General features: G+C 36.7%; 1 protein-coding gene across 3 annotated transcripts in view; it reads left to right on the plus strand.

Moving 5' to 3' along the window:
* LOC106083309 (long-chain fatty acid transport protein 4) overlaps positions 1-26,712 on the plus strand; it is a 134,704-nt gene that overhangs the window by 56,214 nt on the left and 51,778 nt on the right. The window contains exon 1 of one of the 3 annotated variants that reach the window (XM_059368869.1): positions 24,818-24,921. The exons of the other annotated variants lie outside the window; for them this stretch is intronic. The gene's annotated coding sequence lies outside the window, so the exon portion shown is untranslated. Of the gene's footprint in view, positions 1-24,817; positions 24,922-26,712 lie in introns of those variants that run through there. 3 annotated transcript variants of the gene reach the window in all.

Below are 26,712 nucleotides of genomic sequence, written 5' to 3' on the forward strand. Positions count from 1 at the left end.
TGAATCGGTCTTTAGCCTGATACAGCTCCCATATAAACCGATCTCCCTATTTTACTTCTTGAGCCCCTAAAAAGTAAAATTCTTATTAGATTTGGCTGAAATTTAATACATAGACTTTTACTGTGGTCTCCAACATTCAATTCAATTAGCACAATTCTTTTCTTTTATCCTTTGTTTGTCTAAAAGGAGATTCCGGGAAAGAACTAGACAAATGCGATTCATGGTGGAGGGTATATAAGATTCGGCCCGGCCGAACTCAGCAGGCTTTTACTAGTTAATATTAAAATGGGATAAACGTTATTTTAGTCATACATAGGCAAAAGTTCATTCATTCGTGCAACGGCAAATAATTTTTGAGCCAAATAACCAAAAAATCATCGTCACAGCGATCATCCATCAAGTCAAAACCGGTTTAGAATTGTGATGAACAATCAAGGGGCAGCAGTGAGAGGAAAAAAGTTCCGGTACCCGATAGCTAAAATTAGCCATACTTTAAGCCATGACATAATTACCAGGTAGTGTACCGTAAACAGCTGAGTACAATTGTTTCTCGCGAAGTGCACTGTCTGTCAATAAGTTTTGTTTGTGTGTGTGAATAATAGTTAAGAACCATAACACACACAATGAACGAAAAATGGCGCGAATTAGTAACATACTCAAAATCAGAGTTGGACTAAGTACTGATTTTGTTGTTGGACAACTGCCACTACCTGTAAATGAATATATCTTGCTTTAAGCATTGCCAATTGAAAACGTTCATAGTGGTATACTTTAAGAGTGGAGCTACCAAATTAAATTCCGGTGCCCGATGAAGCTTAAATGGTATTATTTTAAGTGTTTGCGATCGTATATAATGGTAAACAAGTTAAAGCGTGCTAAGTTCTTTGGATTAACTTTATATGTATATATATATATATACAACATATATATATATATATATATATATATATATATATATATATATATATAACAACATATATATATATATATATATATAAATATATATATATTTTTTTTTAAAGGCAAATCGAGTAAAAAGTAGATCGGTTTATATGGCAGTTACTTCAGGTTATCAACTAGTTCAGACCATACTTGCCACAGTTCAATCAAAGAACTGCGCCCTTTAGAAACTAAAGAAGTCTGTATGACCAAGTGTTTGAGGGGCCGCGCATACCCGAGAACATCACCAAAGAAGACAAATTTACGACCATTGAAATATGGGGCTCCAATAAAAGGTTTTCGGAAGTAAAGCACGAATCTGATAACAACGTTCGGGAAAAGTTTCTATGGGGTCACCCGACCCTCATAACACTACCCAAATACGAAGTATTTCCTGACCATTGCAATATGAGGTATATTAGAGTAGAACACAAATCTGATATATATTTATATAACTTTCGGATCAACTGTCTAGGGGACGTCCCATCACCATAACAACCCCCAAGTAGGACATATTTGCTCACCAAGAGAATTTGTGTTTTCTAAACAGTGGAGCTCAGTGGGTTAGAGCCCATACCCCAAACCGGACATATTTGCTGGCTTTTTGTATAAGGGGTTTAAGTGAATGGTATTTGAGATTTGAAAACGAATTTGATATCCAATTTTGAGGCCAATAGTAATATGGGGTTTAAATATATGAGAATAGAGCACGTTGCTGATATATTATCAGAGCTTAGCGATTGGGGGACCATCCCACTCCCTAAAACACCCCTAAATCGGGCATATTTGCCGATCATGCCAATGTGCGGCCTAAATGAAAGGAATGGGGGGTAGAGCAATAATTGATACCTACTTTCCCAAAATACCCCACAAAGAGCATTATGGGGCTAAAATAAAGGTATTTGAGATTAGAAAACGAATTTGATAACCAATTTTGGGACTATGTGTTTGGAGGACGCCTCATCCTGTAAACTCCCCTCAAACCAATGGTAATATGGGGTTTAAATAAATGGTATTTGAGAGAAGAGCATGATACTGATATTTTTTCAGGGCCAAGTGTCTGGGGGACCACCTCACCCCCGAAAACACTCCTAAAGCAGACATCATGAGAATATCGGGCTGAAATAAAGTATTTTAAGAATGGAGGACACCTTACATCCAAACTTAAATTCGTAGACCAATAAAGATCATATGGGATTCAGATAAAGGCACTTATATTGTTAAACTTTTGTTAAGCGATATCGTATTTTCGTAGCATGGTATTTCACTAAAAGCTTTTTAGTTGTCGAAAATAAATATTCCAAGGAATATTTTGTTCCATATAAAGTAAAAGAAGGCGCAGCGGAGCGGGCCCGGTCCAGCTAGCGATACATAAAAAGTGGCATGTCATAAGACAAGAACATATGGTGTGATAACAGCTTTAGTAATTAAATAGTCCAAACAGTGTTTGATTACACCTATTTTCCTCAAAGTTGCTTTTGTATGGGAATAAGGGCGCATCGTACAAAAACCCTATCGTCCCACAACAACCAACTTAAAAGACAGTTTTGTTTGTATTTCAACTATGATTCCACTAATGCAACTTATCAAAATACCAAACAAAATTACCAACAAATTGCATAAAAATATTTCAAAAACTAAAAAAAACCTGATGGTTTATTAAATTGTGCTTGACGTGCAATTGGTTTTACAAGATTTGTACTTGTATATATTTTTTGTACTTGTATATTGGCATTTATAATTATAGTTGCATTTCAAGTCATTGAAATCGCTAAAGTCAACATTAAGTCGCCATTTAAGAACTAAATGCACATGGTCAGAACGCTCCATTGAAAAAGCACAAAACTCGAATCTTTTAAGCACAAGGTCGTTAAACTTGCAGATAACCTGAAGGTAAGCAAGAGAATTATTTTAACAATTAAGGATAAAAAAAACTTAAATTTATGTCTACCAATTCATGGTTAGGTGAACTAAGCCAATAGACAATGATTGTACCAAAAATATTTTAAATCAGCAAATCCGCAAAATTGGAGGAGCAGATCCGCAACGAACGCCTTGATTCATATCCCGCAAATCCTTAAATACTTTTTGGAAGCTTTTAGCTTCTTTTCATTGGGGATAGAGTCTTTCGGCACATAAAGCATTCTGATTGTAATTAACTTGGAAATGTCCAGAAGACATTCACTCTGCAGAGAATGTGCTGAGGACATAAAGCATTTTTTTTTTTAATCTATGATATATGATAACAGTGACTAGAATAACGTCGAATAAAATCCCTGTCGACGCACGGCGAAAAAGTAGAAATAAGTGCACAATTTTTGATTTGTTGATCTGAGCGGCACTAAATGTTACAGACATTTGTAGAGGAAAGCATAAGCTTTCAGAAAATTGACCACTTACCACTTCTCCCACCTTCTAAGCGCTATAACTTTGGATCTATTTAAACAATTGCATGATTTAGAGCTCTAAAGAAAGAGCTAAATAAAATAATCTTAATTATTTTTATTTTAAATTATAGTAGAAAGAGGTAGTAAAGTACATCGTTATTTTTCAAAATTTGTCTAGTTTCAAAATAAAATATATAAAATCTGTTCCCTTTCATAAAATTAAGAACAATTCAACAAAACAAAGTCATAAAATTAGGTTTATTATTTAGGTCATTTGAATAGAACAACCTACGATTTGATAAGTTTTGATTAAAAGTTTTTAAATGAGTGTTCACAATTTTATAGTTTAGTCAAAAAAATGAAAGAAACTCAAAAGTAGCTAAGTGGGTCGAGCTATGTTCTTGAGTGTTAAAAAAGGATCCATTTTTTGGCCTAAAACGGATATAGAATTTCAATTTACTATATAGCTAAAAAAGGCAAGTTGAAATAGAAAAGTTATTGCTCAACTTTTAAAAAACATCGAAAATGTCAAAATCCGAGCCGAAAATGCGTTAACTAATGCGGACACAAGCACTATTCTCAGACAAGCCTTAAAATATCCTTAATTTAGCTTCCCAAATCAAGCAAAATTTGTGCATAAATTCATTTTATGGACAGCAAACGCGTTTTTTCTGATGCGTCGCATTTGAAACGAATGTTAATATTTGATAAATCACCCCTAGATCATCTTTCCTGTGATCTTCTTCAATTTTTTGTCTTGCTTAAATGATATGGACAAAAGGTTGCTAACTGTTTATATTTTTATACTTGCCAAATTTTCCAAAATAAGTTACTCCTACTTTCTTCAAGATTTCGAACCTTTTGTCAACAAAACAATCATTTATTATACCCACCACCGTAGGATAGGAGTTATATTTATTCAGTCATTCCGTTGGCAACACATCAAAATATCCATTTCCGGATCGTCGCAAAATTCTAAGACGATTTAACGATGTCCATGTGTCTGTCCGTCCGTTTGTTGTAAACACTCTACAGCCTTCACAATCGAGATATTGAGCTAAAATTTGGCACAGATACGTTAAGATCTTTAACGGACCATATTTTGGATATAGCTGCTATATAGACCAATCTGCCGATAAAGGGTCTGAAGCCCGGAAATTTGAAGCAGTGAGTAGTTTAAGGCTTCCCGAAAACTGACCCAAATATGGTGCAGATCGGACTATATTTAGCTATAGCTGCCATATAGACCGATCTCCCGATAAAGGGTCTGAAGACCATGAAAGCTTTATTTTTTATCCGATTTCGCTGAAATTTGGAAGCCTCCCACCCAAAATTTGGTTCAGATCGGACTATATTTAGCTATAGCTGCCATATAGAACGATCTCCCGATAAAGGGTCTGAAGCCCATTAAAGCTTTATTTTTTATCCGATTTTTTATCCGATAGTTTTAGGCCTCCAAACATAGGACTCAAATATAGTTCTGATCGGACTATATTTAGATATAGACCGATCATATTTAGATATAGCTGTCATATAGACCGATCTGCCGATAAGGGGACTGAAGCCCATAATAGCTTTTTTATTACCCGATTTCGCTGATATTTGAAACAGTGAGTAAGTTAAGGCCACCCAACATCCCACCTAAATATGGTTCTGATCGGACTATATTTAGATATAGCTGCCGTATAGGCCGATCTGCCGATAAGGGGACTGAAGCCCATAATAGCTTTTTTATTACCCGATTTCGCTGAAATGTGAAACAGTGATTTGTTCTGAGCCTCCCGATATCCGACCTTAATATAAGATGTCCATGCCTAATTTGGGTGCATAAGTTATCCAACTTTCAATGGATTGTGACGAAAGGGTGTTTACAAATGTACCCGAGGTGGTGGGTATCCAAAGTTGGGCCCAGCCGAACTAAATGGCTTTCACTTGTTTTTAAAGTTATATAAGGGAGCTATATCTAAATCTGAACCGATTTAGTTGAAATTTTATACACGTATCAGGACGTCGCGCGAAATATCTCGTGCTAAATTTGGTAAAGATCACACCAAAATTGTGGCTGCTACAGCTTTAAAAGGTCATATCGGATGAAAGATATATATGGGAACTATAACTAAATCTAGACCGATTTCAATGAAATTTTGCACACATATTGGGACGTCTAAAAAACACGTTGTACCAAATTTTGTAAGGATCGGGCCAAAATTGTGCCTTTTACGGCCTTAAAAGACTATATCGGATTAAAGATATATATGGGAGCTATATACAAATCGGGACCGATTTCAATTAAATCGTGCCACATTTGGTAAAGATCGGACTAGAATGGTGGCTCCTACAGCTTTAAAAGGGCATATCGGATGAAAGATATATAAGGGAGCTATATCTAAATGTGGACCGATTTCAAATAAATTTTGCTAGCATTTTGGGTCGTTAAAAAAAAACACCTCATGCCAATTTTTGTAAGGATCGGACCAAAATTGTGGCTTCTACAGCTTTAAAAGAACACATCGGATGAAAGATATATATGGGAGCTATATCTAAATCAATAGCGTTCGTCCTTGGACCAAAAAAGACACTTGTGCAAAATTTTGTGAAAATCAGACAACAAATGCGACATGTACCTTGATTACAAGAATACATGGACAGACAGACAGACGGACATAGCTAAATCGAATCAGGAAGTGATTCTAAACCGATCCGTTTACTTATCGATGGGTCTACCTCTTCTCCTTCTTAGCGTTGCAAACAAATGCACAAATCTATAATACCCTGTACCACAGTGGTGGTGCAGTGTATAAAAATGCGAGTCCACTTTCTGCCAAAATCAGAGTTTTGTGCAAATCTGTCAAAATCAGTGTTTTGTGCATCTGTGATTTTGATTATGTTACTAGTTCAAATTCAAATTGGTCCACAACTTGATATAGCTGTCATATAAACCAATCTTGAATCTTGAGCCACAGCAATTTTTGTCCGATTTGGCTGAAATTTAGCATGACGTGTTTCGTTATTACTTTCAACAACTGTGCCAAATATGGACCGATTATAAGTCCACAACCTGATATAGCTGCCATAAAAATTGATTTGGGATCTTACCTTCTTGATGCTCTAGAGAGCGGATAATAAATCCGATTTGCCTGAAACTTTGTACAACGGCTTCTCCCATGATTTTCAACAGATGTAAATATGATCGAAATCGGTCTGTAGACTGATACAGCTCCCATATAAAACGATCTCCCAATTTACATCTTGAGCCCCTAAAGGACCCAATTCTTATTCGTATTGGCTGAAATTTTATAAAATTACTTCTACTATGGTCTCCAGCATTCAATGGTCCGAATCGAACCATAAGTTGATATAGCTCCAATAGCATAGCAATTATTTTCTTTTATTCTTTGTTGGCCTAAAAGAGATACCGGGAAAAGAACTAGACAAATTCGATTCATGGTGGAGGGTGTATAAGATTCGGGCCGGTCGAACTTAGCACGCTTGTACTTGTTTTAAATGGCATAGTTTCTCACAAATATCGCCAACATTGGGGGTGATTACCAACAATGAAAATTTGTTTCTGATGTTCTCGCTAGGATTCGAACTTAGGCGTTCTGCGTCATAGGCGGACTTGCTAACGGTGGCCTCCATAAACGTCATTTTTACTAATGTACATATATATATTTTCTCAGAAATTTTTAAACTTCCACAGAAGTTACGAATAACGGTACTGTAAAAGTAAATAAGATAATTGGATATTGAATGGTAAAGTTTTCAAGGTAGTGATCATGTTTTCATTTCATTGTTGTTCAATTACTGTTGTCATTTATGGCTGGTACTGTGTTCGTTTTTCACATTTGGAAACACGATTACTTTTATGAAACAGTACAAAAATCTCAATGAAAACAATACTTTTATTAAAATTGTTTCATAAGTTATGGGGGAATGCCCTACTGAATGAAATCTGCAAGTTTTTCCTTCAAAATCTGTTATCGAAAAAAAGTAATCATGAAAAAAAATTGGTAAAAGCGAACATAGTACCAGCCTTTAGATGGAAAACATTAACATATTTATATGAGGTGTAAATTTTCAAGAGGCTAGCTTTACTCATGCGAGCTTTCGACAGATGGGCGTGGAAGATGATCAAAAATTTATATACTTTGTTGGGTCTCAGATCAATATATCGATAAGTTACAAACGGAATGATGAAGAGAGTATACCCCCATCCAATGGTGGAAGGTGTAAAAATAACGTTACATCTTTGACAACCTCGATACGATTCCCAGATGTGGCTTTTGTATGAATACAAGCTAATGATTTTTCACCACGCGAAACATTTTAACAAAATTTATGATATAGTAATCTTCCTTTATGTTTTGTATTATATTCTTTGTAAAATTAAAAGCAATAATAATGACAATATTTTAACTACAGAGATAAACAAATCATTTTGCCGCGATGACAAATCTACAAACGTATATGTGATGGTCTCCTTCGTCTGGTTTTGAATTAAATCCAAATGCTTAAAAAAAGTGTTATTGAATAAACTAAACCACCAGGTATTGGCAAAGTACCGTTTTTTTGTCAGTGAATGTTTTTTCTTTAGATATAAGTGCTAATTAAAAACATTGATTAAAATTTCAAAATATATTCCGTTCGGCTTGATTAAATAGAAGTCAATGTCCGACCCATTGTTTATGTAATTGGGTTTTCAAAAAACGTCATTACTCTTAAGCACATACATAATCGATATATAAATTAAGTTATTGCCTCCTAATAAATGACAATGAATAAACACATTTACGTCCACGTGCTGAATTTGTAAAGAAATTAAAATCATTAAAAATACAACCTAAATAACATACATATTATACCCTCCACCACCAGAATGGGGGTATACTAATTTCGTCATTCTGTTTGTAACACCTCGAAATATGCGTCTGAGACCCCATAAAGTGTATATATTCTTGAACTTCATGTCATTTTAAGTCGATCTAGCCATGTCCGTCCGGCCGTCTTTCTATCGAAAGCACGCTAACTTTCGAAGGAGTAAAGCTAGCCGCTTGAAATTTTGCACAAATACTTTTTACTAGTGTAGGTCGGTTGGGATTGTAAATGGGTCATATCGGTCCATGTTTCGATATAGCAGCCATATAAACCGATCTTGGGTCTTGACTTTTTGAACCTATACACCGCGCAATTCTCATTCGATTTGGCAGAAATTTTGTACAACGGCTTCTTTCATGAACTTCAACATACGTGTTTTATATGGTTTGAATCGATCAATAGCTCCCATATAAACCTATCTCCCGATTTTACTTCTTGAGCCCCTACATGGCGCAATTCTTATCCGAATGAACTGAAATATTACACAATGACTTCTACAATGTTCAGCATTCATTTATGGTCCGAATCGGACTTTAACTTGACATAGCTCCAATGGCATAAGAGTTCTTATTCAATATTCTTTGTTTACCTAAAATGCGCATAGAACTCGACAAATTCGATCCATGGTGGAGGGTATATTAGATTCGGCCCGGCCGAACTTAGCACGCTCTTATTTGTTTTTTATTAGTTATTTATTTTATTATTTTAGTTTTAAGTTTAACCCCTAGAGTTGGGTTACCAAAGTTGGTTCATATTCGGTAACGTGTCCCCACCTAAGTACCGGTGTCCGTAAGCCGCGAAAGCCGGGCAATGACATTGGAAATGCTCCAACGTCTCATCATCTTCCCCATGTACCCTCCAAATGCTATCACTTGCCGCACCGATTTTGCATAAGTGAGATCGTAGTCCTATGTGTCCCGTTATGATACCGAAAGCTATACTGACCTCCTTCTTACATCCTTTCAGTAATAGCCTGTGATTTACCATTACAATTCTGAGAGCTTCTTGCTAATTCTACAGTCCACTTCTAGAAGATTTGCACCAGATTTGAACATGCATGTTGAACCTAGTTCTAAAGTTCATTGTCGAAATTAATCTTTAAGTTATAACGTAATGAAATTATGAAATACCTTATTTGAATTACACCCATCAATTTCCAACATAACCCACAACTTTGCCTTTTTAACTTTTAAAACTCTTATTTTATCCAGTAAAGAATCGCCCTATCTTTAGTTATAATAGCTAAGCTATCTCTTTTGTAACTTTCGCTTACATAGCTAAATTGAAATCAATTGTTAAGTTAGTTCATCTCTTGCCAGACCTCAATATTGCACTTTTGCAACAGCATCGGAGGGGGTAAGCAGCAGAAAGCCAATAAACATTTCAACATTAGAATGTTTTATTATGGTAGGTAAGTCATTAATAACAAGTAAGAGCGTGCTAAGTTCGCCCGGACCGCATCTTATATACCCTCCACCATGGATCGCATTTGTCAAGTTCTTTGCGCGGTATCTCTTTTTAGGCAAAGAAAGAATAATGAATAAGAACTGTTATGTTATTGGAGCTATATCAGCTATACCAGTTTTTTAACCGATTTAGACCATGCTTGGCACAGTTGTTGGAAGTGATACCAAAACACCGTGTGCAAAATTTCAAATCGGATGAGAATTGAAGAAGAAATCAGGACCCAAGATCGGTTTATATGGCTGATATATCGAAACATAAAAAGTATTTGTGCAAAATTTTAAGAACCAAGCTATACACCTTCGAAAGTTAGCGTGCTTCGACAGACAGACGGACGGACATGGCTAGATCGAATTGGAATGTCATGGCGATCAAGAATATATATACTTTATGGGGTCTTAGAAGCATATTTCGAGGTGTTACAACAGAATGACGAAATTATTGGATTGCCCAAAAAGTAATTGCGGATTTTTTAAAAGAAAGTAAATGCATTTTTAATAAAACTTAGAATGAACTTTAATCAAATATATAATTGCCATTTTGTTCAATAACCTTTTGCCATCTTCCTGGCAAATTTAGCATTCCACACTCATAGAATTTCTGGCCTTTATCTGCAAAAAATTGAACCAAGTGCGATTTTATAGCCTCATCATTGCCGAAAGTTTTACCATTTAAGGAGTTCTGCAAAGATCGAAATAAATGGTAGTCTGATGGTGCAAGGTCAGGGCTATAAGGTGGATGCATCAAAAGTTCCCAGCCAAGCTCACTCAGTTTTTGGCGAGTGACCAAAGATGTGTGCGGTCTAGCGTTGTCCTGGTGGAATATGACACCTTTACGATTGACCAATTCTGGTCGCTTCTCCTTGATGGCTGTATTCAATTTGTCCAATTGTTGACAGTAAACATCCGAATTAATCGTTTGGTTCCTTGGAAGCAGCTCAAAATATACCACAACCTTCCAATCCCACCAAACAGACAGCATAACCTTCTTTTGGTGGATATCAGCCTTTGAAGTGGTTTGAGCTGGTTCACCATGCTTGGACCATGATCGTTTTCGACTAACTGTGTTGTAAACAATCCATTTTTCATCTCCAGTTATGATTCGTTTTAAAAACGGATCGAATTCATTGCGTTTAAGGTGCATATCACAAGCGTTGATTCGGTTTGTTAAATGAATTTCTTTCAATACATGTGGTACCCAAATATCAAGCTTTTTCACCAGTCCAAGACTTTTTATGTAATAATAAACGGTTGATTTTGGTATATTTAACTTCTCTCCTATCTCACGCTCAGTTACATGACGATCCAATTCGATTAATGCTTTGATTTGATCATCATCAACTTCATTTGGCCGACCTGGAAAATCCGCAATTACTTTTTGGGCAACCCAATAGTGTATCCCCATCCTATGGTGGAGGGTATAAAAAGACAAATCAAAATCGGCCCGAAAGGGCCACCTTGGAGAATAACGGACGAAACAATGATGGTCGTTGAGATCGCATTATCAAATTTCAAATTTTGTGTACGGCCTATCAGATATGAATTTAGCCATTTCAATACTGAATTACCGAAACCGTATTAATCTAATTACCTCTTCAAGTCTATATTGGGCCACAAATTTTTGGAGTGTTCACAAGGGGGATTTTCTACGACAGTCGAGGGCGGTTTTTGAATTCAGAGCCTTCGACGTAACCGAATAGGACGTGCAGGGCTGCTCTAGTGTACTTGACCTTACTATATGCATGTGTAGCCGAGATAGATGATCTGCATGTATCTTTGCCCGAAGATTTGTTGATATCAACGATGTGTATCAACGAGTAGTTTCAATGTTTCCTCATTTAACATTGCCCATACAATTTCTGGATTTTGTATATCTCCCACCATAATAGGTTTCGAGAACGGAATCTTCCTTAACATAGAGGCCTGCAGAATTCCACCCAGGATTTGTTCTGAGCCCTTCTCAGCTTGCCGTTGCATTTTCTTAGCTCAGCCTTATAGACGTTCCAATCGTGTGGTGCTAAAATCCTTCAAGCGAGGAAAATCTTCAGCCAACTCTTTTTTTTTCTGAGAAAAAAAAATATAGAATTGTAGTTTATCACAATCTAAAGTTTAGCCTTATTAAATGAAGTAATTTTTCGTATATATCAGTTATATATACAATTTATATATATATATAAATAATATATATATATATATATATATATATATATATATATATATATATATATATATATACAACAAAAACAATTTATGTTTTTTGTAATGCTTCTATTTTATTTTTAAACTAAGCTCTCGTTGGGCCTACATTTCGCACTCTATCTGATTCATAGGAAATACAAATAATTTTTTTTCGCTTTCGTGTGACTTATCTTGTACGCATCATGACATGAAGCTTTTCCTATCGATTCGAAAACTTCGATGTGCCCAACAATAGATACATATGACCAATACATATGGCTAATTTTGTCGTTAACTTAATTTCAGAGGATTTGATATGTCTTCGTTATTTTTGGCTACTGCATGAACGTTAATTTACGAAATTAATCAACTGCACTCGCGATAACAAGATTTTAATATATGTGGCCTAACTAAGTTTTCTGATTTCCATCGTAATTTTTAAAATAATCACAAACATTTGTTTGCGGCATAAACTTTGCATCTACTCTTTAGAAAAAAAAGTTTAAACCGATAAGTGTGCGCTAAAGAGTAGTCAAATATTTTAATCTTGTAGTGGGAATTTGGAATAGGTGGTAAACATTCCCCCTTAAAATAGACCTGGGCAATAAATTTCAAATGCTTATCGATTGTTCGATTGACAATTAGCCAGCAGTAACACTGAATAACAAAAAATTATTATGAAATATCCATTTGCGACTCCCGCCGACTTGATATCTTGAGCCGACTGTCTGTCCACGGTCCTGCAGGCGGAGATGCGAGCGTCATACCATATGAGGGCTATGGTATGATGCTAATAAGAAGACGTTGAACATGAACATCTTTACGGATAAAAAAAACTGGCTATCTGGGACAGTAAGGTCACGAACAGTCTTGGAGTGTAAGAAGGAGGTTAACGCCTTCTCTGATGATGGCACCATCCGCATTATTTGGAAGCCGGTCTATATCGAAGTAAGGGGAAATGAAATAGCAAACTAAGACCAATTACCAAATTTGTATGTGAAACAGTTGATTCTCATCGAATTTTAGCATTGAATAGAAGACGTTAATTACTGAAGTAGGTTTGCAGAGCCCTGATAGATCAAATAGTTGAAATTTTGTGGGATTTCGTAAAAATTACACAGGCATTTTCGCTGCGAATGAAATCAGTATTAGGCTTAAAGGCAAATAAATTTTGCATTAAATCGAATCTTCGGAAAATTAAAAGCCACTCTGACCGAAGTTGAAGTCAGGAATTCTGTGCTATTCACAGAATCCCCATTTGTTCGCCATTGCACCTTCTTAAATTGGTGCAAGTCGGATATGGTGTCCTCATCTAAGTACCAAAGTCTGTTAGCCGCGAAAACAGAGCAATGATATAGAAAATGCTCCAACGTCTCTTTATCTTCCCCACATGCCCCACACACGCTTTCACTTGACCACCTATTCTGCATAAGTGCGCTCGTAGTCTCGTAGAGGTGTGCACGTAAGACGAGAGTTATCGTATCACGCGTGAGTCGCGTGATTTGTGAGTGAGATCCAAATTCAAACATGTGTTCGTGTGTGACCGTGTGTTAAAAGGTTTAAAAAATATAACAAAAAACTCAAATTTTGCATGCGTTATAAATCATACGGGATTTTAGCGTACTAATTCAGGCACATGATCACTATTGGAAAGGTATGGTAGAAGTAGAGACAATTTCGGTTAACAGAGATGCATAAAAGTGAAACAGCAAATAATTGGTTATACATGGGTAACACATTTTATACATTAATATTCGTACGTTAAAATATCGTATAAATTGAGACGCATGGAAAAAAATATTATTCGCTTCATGGAAAAATATGGAGTGACCATGCGTGAGAAATATTTTTTCTCGTGGGCGTGAGTGAATTGTGCAGTGATGCTAAAACTTTACCAGCAAAAAGCGTTACGAAAATTGTAAAAAGCGTGCTAAGTTCGGCTAAGACCGAATCTTATCTAACCATGGATCGCATTAATCAAGTTATTTGTATGACTTTTTCAAATATATTTGAGCTATATCAAGATATTGACTTATATGGACCGTACTTGTCATGGTTGTAAGAAGTCATAGAAAAACACCACCTCCAAAATTATAGGCAAATCGAGCTATATTTGGGCCCTTCAGAGGCTCAGAAAGTCAAATGAAGAGATCGCTTTATATGGCAGCTATATCAGGTTATCAACCGATTTAAGGTGGAGTTACATACTATGCGCACGCATTAAAAATGCAACTCTGCAAACAAATCCCTCAAAAGCGACGCGCAAACGTTAAATAATTTGAAACTTTTGAACGATTGAACTCGAGCGTTATTCTGTGTTGCCATACGTGAATAAGTGGTTTTAGACGGCAGAGTTACAAATTGTTAAACTTTTTGCTTTTGTGGAATTTGCTTGCAGAGTTGCATTTTTAATCCGGGTTTTGAAGCGCGCGCATAGAATGTAACTCCACCTTTAGACCATACTTGGACCAGTTGTTGGAAGTCATAACAAAACGACATTTGCAAAACTTCAACCAAATTGGATAAGAACTACGCCCTCTAGAAGCCCAAGAAGTCTTATTGGGTGATCGGTTTATGTGGCGGCTATATCAGGTGATGGACTGATTTAAACCATACTTAGCACAGTTGTTGGAAGTCATACCAAAACCATATGTGCAAAATTTCAGCTACATCGAACAAGAATTGTGTTCTCTAGAGCTCAAGAATTCAAGATTCCAGATCGGTTTATATGGCAGTTATATCAGGTTACATTACATAATTGTTGGTTGTCATACCAAAACACCACGTGCAAAATTTCAGCCAATCCGCATAAGAATTTCGCCCTCTAGAAGCTGAAGAAGTCAAGCCCCAAGATTGGTTTGGTAGCTATGTCAAAACATGAACTGATTTTGCCCACTTACAATCCCAACCGACCTACACTAAAAAAAAAGTATTTGTGAAAAATTTCAAGCTCCTAGCTTTACTCCTTCGAAAGTTAGCGTGCCTTCGACAGAAAGACGGTGGACGGACGGACATGGTAAGATAGACTTAAAATGGCATGACGATCAAGAATATATATACTTTATGGAGTCTTGACGCATATTTCGAGGTGTTACAAACGGAATGATGAAATTACTATACCCCCATCCTATGGTGGAGGGTATAAAAAGGAGTAAAGTTTTGTGTAAAAAGAAGTTACAAATTTTATTTAAATGATGATGCAGATAATGGCGTGTCGCCATCGAATGTGTTCGCTTTGATCATTCAGATGTTGATTTGGATAACCCATCAGAACACCTAGGTTCAAATCCCGGGTAGTGGTGTTCCTCTCATAGATGCTGGCCTCATTTTTGGTGTTATCAGCCATTTAAGACTTTTCTACTTGGAAATGTGGTTAAGCAGCACGCCGTTCGGACTCGACCAGAAGGGATCCCTGATCAGTGATCCTATAACTTTAATCGGACTTTATTCATTGATATGAGAGAAATTCTCCTATTCATATAGGAATAGGAGAAACTCCTCTCTTCCTCTAGGGGAAATTTTTCTCTATTCCCATAGAAATAGGAGAAACTTCTCTCAGCATTGTTTCCCCGTGACAGCAAAAAACTATTGTAAAATGTTCAAATAGGGTAAAAAGCACTAAGAGGCAGTGTTGCCAGCATTGAGAATTTCTCCCCAAATTGGGGGCTTATTTTTGCAAATGGGGTTTAAATTTTTGACTTAGATGGGGATTCAAAATTTCGTTCGTAAATTGTAAATGAAAAATGTGTGAACAATTTAAATGTTTTTTTAGGCTACAGACTTAAAGGTAGAAATTAGGATCAATTAATCCTGGGTTGAATGCTAAAAATAGACCCTACATCTATTTTTCATAACTTCAAAATTGTATATCCATGCCTTCACGTGACACACATCCTTAAGGTGTAGTTACATACTAAGCGCTTGCATAAAAATTGCAAATAAATTGCAAAGTAAAAAATTGTTTAACTTTTGCGCTTTGCTTTTTTTTGGGATTTGTTGGCAGAATTGTATTTTCAATGCGTAGTATGTAACTCTAACTTTAGACGGTTTGGTCGCCAGTAAATATATTGTTGTCTAAGAAATTAAATAATTTTTTTATAAAAAGCTTTTCAAAATTGTTTGGTGATATTTATTGGGTATATTTATTTGAAATTTGGGGATTTTTGGGGACAAGGGACGGAAAAATACTGGCAACTTTGCTAACAGGAAACCCAAAAAGTATTTTCTCGTTTGGCACTAGCTGGTACGGGTTTTTGTTGAGCTAAAAAGCACCAATTCTAGTGTGAAAAGCACTAAGTTGGCATCCCTGCTCGGGTGCGCATCTGTGTTCCGTTATGATTCCGAAAGCCATACTGATCTCCTTTTTTCAGAAACAGCGTCATCTTCCAACAATCCGGATCTCCCTTTAGGATTCTCGTCGTCCTACCGAGCGTTTCACAGCGCTAGATGTGCGTTTGTCGCCCACGCCCTGAAAACTTCCGATAAACAAAGGTTACTCTTGGCAGTCTTCATTACCAAATCGACTGCGATTTCACTCCACCTTACTCCGCTATGGATCACCACACCACAAAGCAATGCCGATCGTGTCATCCTCAGAGAAGGCGTTAACCTCCTTATTACACTCCAAAATGTTCGTGACGTCACCATATTGCTTGTTATAGTCCTGATGGCCAGTTTGCTGTACGTAAAGATGTTCACCCTCGACGTCCTCACGTTAACACCATATCAGCTTACGCATGCGTACTATGGTCAGGCATTCGGAAGCAGATCTCATCACCAAAAGTTTTTGTTTCTCCCACCTGGATTCTGGTTTAAAAGCCATGAGAAGACATGCAAAGCCATAAATTCGATTTTATTCAATGGTTTTAATCTTATCGTACTTCTCATAGTAAATTCGCAAAATTTTTTATATTAATTTACCCCACAACATTAAGGAAATATTTCGATGCAATCTGTCCATGACCAGTGCACCTGACTTAAATTCCAAATCATTAACATTCAGTCATTCATTAGACAGTTTGATTTTAAGAGCAGCTTCTATCGAAAACACCAACGAATCTGAAAAAACGAAGGTTTTGGTCTGCATTCACGTGCAGATAAATAAAGGGTGATTTTTTTGAGGTTAGGATTTTCATGCATTAGTATTTGACAGATCACGTGGGATTTCAGACATGGTGTCAAAGAGAAAGATGCTCAGTATGCTTTGACATTTCATCATGAATAGACTTACTAACGAGCAACGCTTGCAAATCATTGAATTTTATTACCAAAATCAGTGTTCGGTTCGAAATGTGTTCATTCACCGTAACGTTGCGTCCAACAGCATCTTTGAAAAAATACGGTCCAATGATTCCACCAGCGTACAAACCACACCAAACAGTGCATTTTTCGGGATGCATGGGCAGTTCTTGAACGGCTTCTGGTTGCTCTTCACTCCAAATGCGGCAATTTTGCTTATTTACGTAGCCATTCAACCAGAAATGAGCCTCATCGCTGAACAAAATTTGTCAAAATTTGAACACATTTCGAACCGAACACTGATTTTGGTAATAAAATTCAATGATTTGCAAGCGTTGCTCGTTAGTAAGTCTATTCATGATGAAATGTCAAAGCATACTGAGCATCTTTCTCTTTGACACCATGTCTGAAATCCCACGTGATCTGTCAAATACTAATGCATGAAAATCCTAACCTCAAAAAAATCACCCTTTATAAGTGATAAACATAAACCTATTTCTGCTTTGGCCATAACTAGTTTTTTGATCAAAAACACCAGGGGTTAGTTGAAACAAAAAGATGATAACTGATTCATGCAAAAGCTTTGAATAATTTAAAACTGCGAAACACGAGACACGAGAAAGATGAAAATTTGTTTTTAATTTAAAACTCAGTTAAGTATTAACCGCTAATTTAATAGCTAACAAGGGATACTACGAAAAAGATTTAGATTATATAATACTATTTGTTAAATAAAAATAGAAGGGATATAACATATTGTTTCGTATCAGGAAGTCAAATTCAAACTATTGACACAAAATTTAAAGAAAATCAACAAGCCGTTAAAATGAAAAAGGCAAGGCGAATTTAATAAGTTGGCGGCATCAGCACAGCTGATGGAATTTGATATGTCAAATCATTTTTAAATTCGCCTGATAAAAATTTATACTTCAAAATTAATTGATTTTTGTGTTTGCTCCTGTTTTGGTTCTTAAACTTAGGTTATAAATGGTTTATTCTGTCACCCCCGAAGTAGATTCAAAAAGCGCTGAAGAACAAAAACAAAATTTACGGCGGTACAATACCAGATATTAGAATGAAGAAGATAAGGAGCCAACATGAATGACAATAATGGGGGCCAGGCGGGCTGAAGTTCCCTCCAATCTGCCATTTCAAACCCCCTTTGCAGTAAAAAATGGCGAAAGAACTATGTGTCTGAAAATAATTTAGAAAGGAAAAAGGTGTTAATTTAGTCATAATCCTGAACCAATTCAGGCAGTGCCACAATAGGTGTACAACCGTCAACCAGCGCGATTTCCTGAGTACTAGTGAGAGCAAAAGCTCCACCCCATCTAGGAGAGGTCTCATAAACACACAAAACTACTTCATATTGGTGAATAGTGCCAACTTTATCTTGCGGGAGTTTGCGTCAAGCCCGTTGGCTAGTTTAAGCTCAATGATAAGGGGCCTCCTTTTTATTGCCGAGTCCGAACGGCGTGCCGCAGTGCGACACCTCTTTGGAGAGAAGTTTTACATGGCATAGTACCTTAAAAATGTTGCCAGCATTAGAAGGGGAAAACAACCGCTGAAAATTTTTTCAGATGGTCTCGCCTGGATTCGAACCCAGGCGTTCAGCGTCATAGGCGGACATGCTAACCTCTGCGCTACGGTGGCCACACCTAAGATGAAAACGTCATCCTCATTGCCAACAAATTTTAGTCCCCTCCTTTTCAAATGACCTTGGAATCTCACAATTATTCACAACATTCCTATTGGAGCTCTTTGCTAGTGGTACGCTAATTATCCTGCTCATCAACATCGTATGAACACAATTCTGGAGAAATATTCATGTCCTCCAGAGAGTCATGCATTTGACACATGTGATGTGTGGTCCCTGGTTATAATAGAGATAAACGTCTATGATGTTGCAATAAATCCCAGCTCCATTGAAATTGAGCTAGGTCTACCGTGGGAGGTTAAATAAATTCTAGGTAGTTTACCGCTACAACAACCTAGTGAAAACTATTTAAACCTGCCATTTTGAACATTTTTAGCTTCTCTGCTTTGTTCTTGCTCTGATTGGTGGAAGCTAATTTGCCGAAAATTTTTAATGTCATGGCGAATTGAATTTTCTTCGACCTATTTACAAATGTTTACAAAAAAGATGCTTTGTTGTAGCTAAGGCGTATTTAATAAGGTGGCCAGATCGGCGAATTGCTACAACAAAGCATATTTTTTCTGAACTTGATATGTCAAAATTTGGAAATAGGGCGAAGAAAATTCAATTCGTCCACTGGTTGCGGATAGAGGAATGCTCCATACAGATTAGCTGCAACGGCAGTCACGGACAATCAGCGGTATCGAGTAGAGAGTCTCAGTGAGAGGTCGGGTGGCACCGACTCTCGCATAAATACTGAGTGCCTATGATGCTCGATATGACAAGTCGGGTTATAGGCACCTTTAAATAACCAATTGCCACCCTGTTCCCACGGCGATCGTTCCTTTGCACCGGAACGAGCATACTCACCTGACAAGGATTGCCATCTTCACATGAAAATGTGGCTACAACAACAAGCCACAAAACCACCAAGATGACAGGTTTAAATGTTTTTCATAAGGTTTTTATAATCGTAGATAGCTACCAAGTGAATGCTAAAAAATTGATCCAATAGGAAGATTGTGATTAGAGCTCAATCACCACAAGAAGGGGTTGTGTACCCCTTTTTGGCACTTGGATATCTATCGGATTTTCAGGTCATTTGAAAAGGACGGTAAAAGTTTGTTGGCTACAAGGATGACGTTTTTATCATGGTGTGTGGCCGTTCAGAGTGCATATAGTATGCTGCCAAAATATTGGGTTGCCCAAAAGGTAATTGCGGATTTTTTAAAAGAAAGTAAATGCATTTTTAATAAACCTTAGAATGAACTTTAATCAAATATATAATTGCCATTTTGTTCGATAACCTTTTGCCATCTTCCTGGCAAATTTAGTATTCCACGCTCATAGAATTTCTGGCCTTTATCTGCAAAAAATTGAGCCAAGTGCGATTTTATAGCCTCATCATTGCCGAAAGTTTTACCACTTAAGGAGTTCTGCAAAGATCGAGATAAATGGTAGTCTGATGGTGCAAGGTCAGGGCTATATGGTGGATGCATCAAAAGTTCCCAGCCAAGCTCACTCAGTTTTTAGCGAGTGACCAAAGATGTGTGCGGTCTAGCGTTGTCCTGGTGGAATATGACACCTGGTTGAATATGACACCTTTCATTATGTGATAATGAACGGTTGATTTTGGTATATTTAACTTCTCTCCTATCTCACGCTCAGTTACATGACGATCAAATTCGATTAATGCTTTGATTTGGTCATCATCAACTTCATTTGGCTGACCTGAACGTGGCTCATCTTTAAGTGAAAAATCTCCAGAACGGAATTTGCGAAGCCAATTTTGACACTGTCTTCCTTTTAAGGCTTTATCACCATACACATCTCGTAACTTTTTAGCAACCTGCTCCGCGTTTTTTCCTTTACGGAAATAATAAAGTAAAATATGAAAAATTTGTCAACGCCGACTATATGAAAAATCCGCAATTACTTTTAGAGCAATCCAATACTAGGTAACTTGGTATGTTCAGGGGACCTCTGCTAGATGTGATGGAGCTGCCACTCTCTTTGGGACTTAGACCTTACGCTGTTCACATGACGGACTTAAGCTTGATTTGTGGGGATAAGGCGGTGTCCTAGACGGTTGAGCACCTATTGTGAGACTGCCCTGAAATTGCGAGAACAGCTGCAGAATTATGGCTACACAAAATCTATTTTCCTGTCTAAATTGCCTTCATACAAAAGTCCTTTCGCCATTCTTGACTACAATAGCTTTAAATTGCATATTGGAGGGAGCTTCTCCAGACCTCCTGGCTGTTTCGTCATCTTCTTCATTGTAATGTCTGGCATTGTACTGCGTAATTTTATCAGTGTTCTTCGGCGCTTTTTGAATCTATCGGGGGCGACATGATAGACCTAAGTTCCCTGAGTGAAATTGATACACTTGATACAAACACAATTTATAAATTATTTATTTTTAATTTTTGTATGACGAATTCAAAAATGAGTTGACATTTCAAATTCTCTCACATGGGTTGATGCGGCCACCTGATAAATGCGCCTTCGTTGTAGCAATTCGCCGATTCGGCCAACTTATAAATAGGCCTTGGAAAAAGGTATAGTCAGATTCCCAACAACAAAACATTGGGATACTACTCAAAGAATTGACATTTCTTTTTAAGAATGCATTATGATAATCAGGCGGGACAAACAGCCAGTAGCAAATGAACCGTTTTTCACACACACTGTCTTAAAGCTAATTACAAGCATTGTCCACAAACCCAACCAATCGCCTGTCAGCTATTTTTTGGTTTCATCATGTTGCAGTCAACTCAAGGGGAGTGAGACAATGTTGGATCCGGCACGCGGGAGCCTATATTAACCATTATGATGAGGAAATCAGGTCGATTTGGGTTATATGAATAAAACATCCCGAAAAGACACATATCTTCATATTGCCGCAATGCCAAACACTATCATTTGGCGTCATTTTGCCTGTAAGACATCGAAATCAAAATTTCTAACCCTTAAAGCTTTCAGGACAACTATGAGACACATATGTAGCACTACGGGCACACTTAATGTGGAGTTACATACTTTTTAAACTCAACTCTGCAAACAAATCCCACAAAAGCAACGCGCAAAAGTTAAACAATTTTTAACTTTGACGCCTAAAACCACTACGTCATGATGGCAACACAAAATTAAACTCGAATTCAATCGTCAAAGTTAAAAATTTTTCAAATGTTGCCCTTTGCTCGCGCATAGTTTGTACTCCACCTTTAAACAGAATAGGTGCTGCAAGTGACAGCGTAAGTGGGGAAGACGATAAGACTCTGAAGCATTTCCTACGCTAACGACGGGTTTGCTTGGCTAACAAATACTTACACACGGGTATGGACCAACTTAGAGCCAGCCAGGACAGCCTATTTTGTTTGAAATAAATGCAATTTTTACCACAACTGTATTTTTTTTTTTTTCTTCAAATTTAATTTGAAATTGCATTTTGTCATTAATTCAATTCAATTCAATTCAATGAGAGGATACAACTCCGAAATTCCTCAATTTTTAATCAGCTGGGGAACTTACAACTCTTTATCTATTTTTTTTTGTCTATGCCTTATATGAGCATTTGAATTCTTTATAACCTCCACCACCGACGTAGCTGAAATAATTTTTTCTTAGACTAAATTAATTTTTTTCGATTTGAAGCCACAGTAAGGTTTTGAACATAAGATTCTCCGATTTCTAAAGAAACAAATGAAGAGTACGAGCAAGAGTAAACATTTTTTTATTTTAACGGCCGAAAACGAGCGTCTTTCTATATAGCTTTGTTAGTCAGATGCATGCGAGTCATTGTTATGTAACACATACAATACAAACCTAAATAGGTAGGTAGGTAGACAAACACGCATACGTGCGCATAATTCCTGCGTCTGGAATGCAACTACACGTTAAAGCCTAGTACTGAGTTCAAATCAACTCAATTTCAATGTAATTGCTTTCGTTTAGAAGTTGTATAGCTTTTGTTTGTATTATGTCGTCTAAAGATTGCGGCATATTTCTCAATAAATTTGTAAACAATTTTCCTGCGAATGAACTTAGTACTAGGTTTAAAAGCCGAAACAGAATAAGCGCAATGCGTTGTGTTTCGCTTACTGCGTTGTTTGCAATCCGCCACCTTGAACAAATATTGATAATGAAGTAAAATAATTTTGTAATTTCAAACATTTCTTCTAAAGCAGATAAACAGTAATTGACACATAGTATGTAGTTAGGCAAAACATTTTACTCCTTTTTGCCACGGCTGTTAAGTGTTGCAAACGAAACTTAATGTAAATGAAATGAAAATTACACGAAAACCGAAGATTCCATCCATGCATTGCGTGAATTTGGTACAAAAACTAAGAACGTAGGGTCAACAACATTTTTCTGTGCAACCCTGGTGGATTGTTTTCAACTCGCAATGTCAAATGCCGGCTGGGTAGCAGTCATGACATAATTACCAGGTAGTGTACCGTAAACAGCTGAGTACAATTTTTTCTCGCGAAGTGTACTATTTGTCAACGAGTTTGGTTGTGTGTGTGTATAATAGTTAAGAACCATAACACACAAACGACGAAAAATGGCGCGAACTAGTAACATACACAAAATCAGAGTTGCACTGTGCATTGTGAAAGATATTGCACTCACTACACTACGTGTAAATGAATATATCTTGGGCAGCAGTATGTCTGCCGAGGTTAGAAGAAAAAAAGTTTAATAATTTTTCAGGCTCAGAGAAGTTCATAAGTTATCGTTTTGTTCACCCACCGATGAGAGCCAAATTCAGTGTTGAGTGAAAAACGTATACCAGTAATTCCTTTAATAAACGAGACACCACATCAAGAAATAGATGCCGAATCAATTATGGAAACAATAAAATGCGCATGTGAAAATTGTGATGGTGAAAATATCAAAACTTCCAAGCAGATGATTTGTTTTTGCCACGAAAACAACCACAAAGAACCCTAAAACTACAAGCTTTTTTCATTTTTTCAATTTCAAAAACTAAACCTAAATAAAAAAATACAACAACGCTCAGTATTTCGTTTTCCAAGTTTTCATGTAAACAACACACATACATCAATGTTTGACATTAGCAAACATCAATGTTTGACATCAGGAAATTTGTCAAATTAAAAAAAAAAATTTACTCAGCTGTTCGCATGACTATACATTTAAGTTCTTGTACCATGACATAACACAAACAAAAGTCAAACAAAGCCACCTACCAAAAGCAACTATGATGAAAGAGAATTGCTTGGACCCAGTTCGTGAGCATTTAATTACATATGCAATTAATTGAAGCGTAATTTGTATTGGCGCAGCAACATGTCGCTGGTCTTTTGCTCAAAGAACTCAGTAACACTTCTGTGGAATGTGTTCGCATTTTATTCGTCACCATTTTTTATAATGCGTTTTGATAGTTGTCAGTGCTAGGCTTTAAGAAAGTTCATTTCCACCCACCTACTTCAGAGACCAACCAGCCGATATTACTGTCTTAATTGAACGACAAATCCAAATATTCCCACATGCAAATTCAGTCAGGAAGCAAAACACTTTTCGATTTGGTTGCCATTGCCACCACCATAGTTGTTATAATTAGTAGTATATAATACAGTTGCTGCCTCCATATCTTTGCAACCAATCTACGAAAATAGAACATTTGCAGATACATCACACACATTTAATTTCATAACAACATCATATTTGTGTCACAAACATTGAACGTGTCCCTCAACGCCATAAAACAAAGCATTTCAATCCTTTAAAGTTGCACGTGTTTATTTTGTGATGGTCTTATTTCGATGATACATCTACATTTGTTCGCCTCAAATGGAGTGATACTACGTCTGGTTTGTTTTGATTGGTTGTGCTTGTGATAAGACGTATGAGCAAAGCAGAAAGCTAAGCACTTTCTTACAGCTGCAACAATAATCACACACAGATACTTGTACACCAGCTCGCACTCAAAGCCATACGTCAGTCAGTGTGGACTGAAAATATAGATACATTTTCGAGTATGCTAATAAGAAATTTCCTATTTCGCTCGAGCAGCATTAACTATTATCTACCAATTCGTCGTACGCCTCATACAATTTTATGACATCACTTAACAGCTCGGCGTTACAGAAAATATCGTCAGGCACCGCAACAAAGCAATTATCACAACAACAACACAAGCAGTTATTACAGCGGACAACCATATTACATATCTGTAAGTGTAAATCCTGTAATAATTAAGACATTCCCAGAAGACATCATTTTGTTTGCGTGAATATTGTTATAGTGTTTTCAAAGTTAATTACACCAAAATCACAAAAAACGCACGACCATACAAATAAATCGTAACAAGTTAAAAAATCTGTGCTACTAAGCTTTATAAGAGTTCTTATAGATATATTTTTAATCGTATTTAAAGATAATAGTTTCATTCCTGCTGAAAGGCAACTTGTTGGAGTAGCTTCAAATGCGTCTGATCCATTGCCGAAGGTGTAAAAAATTGTGAATTTTATCCAGTATTAAAAAGAACTTTACACAGTCAATAATTTAACTCCATAGGAATCTCAAAAAAGTTCTGGTGCAGAAGTTAGGTTAATGACTCGAAAGAGTAAAACAGTTTTTTGGCTTGCAGCCAGATCAATATGTCCACGTCATATGTTTATAAAGATACGGTTATTTTATTTTAACATGCATTGACGTATTCCTTGCGAAATCCCAATGTAAAAAAGAAGAACAGTACTGCCAAGTGGCATGAAATTACGAATCAAGGTTAGGTTAGATTTAAGTGACAGTCTGCCATCAGACTCACTTAGACGTTTTCGTCCATTGTGATACCACAGGAACAGAAGAAGGAAGATACCTTCTAGTTCCTACCGTAGCACCATCCAGATCGCTTTAAAAAGCCCAATAACTTGCGAATGTTCACATCCGTTAAATCAGACAGGTTCTCAAAGGAATGAGAACCTAAAGTGGAACTTCTTCTAACACGCAGAAGGTGTTCTATAGTCTCTTCTTCCTCGATGTCCCTACAGCTTCTGCAGAAGTCGTTGCTGGCAACCTTCAGTCTATCAGCATGTTTTCCGATTAGACAGTGAGCTGTCATGATGGACACAATGACTGAGACGTCTGTTCTATCCAATGACAGCAACGCAGTTAACCTCTTCAAGTCTAGATGAGGCCGCATAGTTTTGGAATGCTCACCGCCCCCTCTTTGTGACCATCTACGAATCAAAGTCAAAGGTGGCAACTACACGAAGAAACGGGTGAACACGGTGGATGATTGTTTATGATTTGGGAGTAATTCACATCACATTGGCAAAACCTTAGGTAAAATCTACCATTTTATGCTGCAAGTCCATTTGGAACGTGTTTATTTAAGGCCTATAAGTTACATATTTTCCTCTATTAATGACATCTGTCGAAAACAAATGTATTGCTACGATTTGCTACCATCGACCTAACATTATGCCTTCATGGCTGCGCGACAACCTTTTAGTATATACTGAAATTTCAATGTTGAAACAGTTTTTCTATTTTATCCGGAGTCGATGTCGTGGTAATTTTTTCGACTCAGACTCCGAAGCCCTGGTTCAAAGCATCCTACAATTTCATTAAATTCTCCATACATTTTTAGTTTTGGGGTAATTCTCACCTTTCTTTGGAACAGTACTTTCTTCGTCCTACTATTACAGACATTACAGTAAACAATAAATCAATTAAAATTAAAACAGCTTCAATGCTAGTTTGTATTTTTTTAACGAGGACTTGGAGTGACCAAACGAGAATACAATCAATGAGATCAAAAATATAACATTTATAAAGAACTCATATTTGAGATTTTACTTCTTACATACCCTTCTAAATACCCTTACAATATCACTTAATTTGGATATTAATAAGCCAACAAATTTGACTTTTCAAAATATGAGGAGTAAGCACTCCTATTATTTTGAACACAGCTGTATTTATATACTTTGTTAATGGGTTGATGGGTGTTTCCATAAGT

Source organism: Stomoxys calcitrans, chromosome 5 (assembly GCF_963082655.1).
Source record: "Stomoxys calcitrans chromosome 5, idStoCalc2.1, whole genome shotgun sequence".
Taxonomy (NCBI): domain Eukaryota; kingdom Metazoa; phylum Arthropoda; class Insecta; order Diptera; family Muscidae; genus Stomoxys; species Stomoxys calcitrans.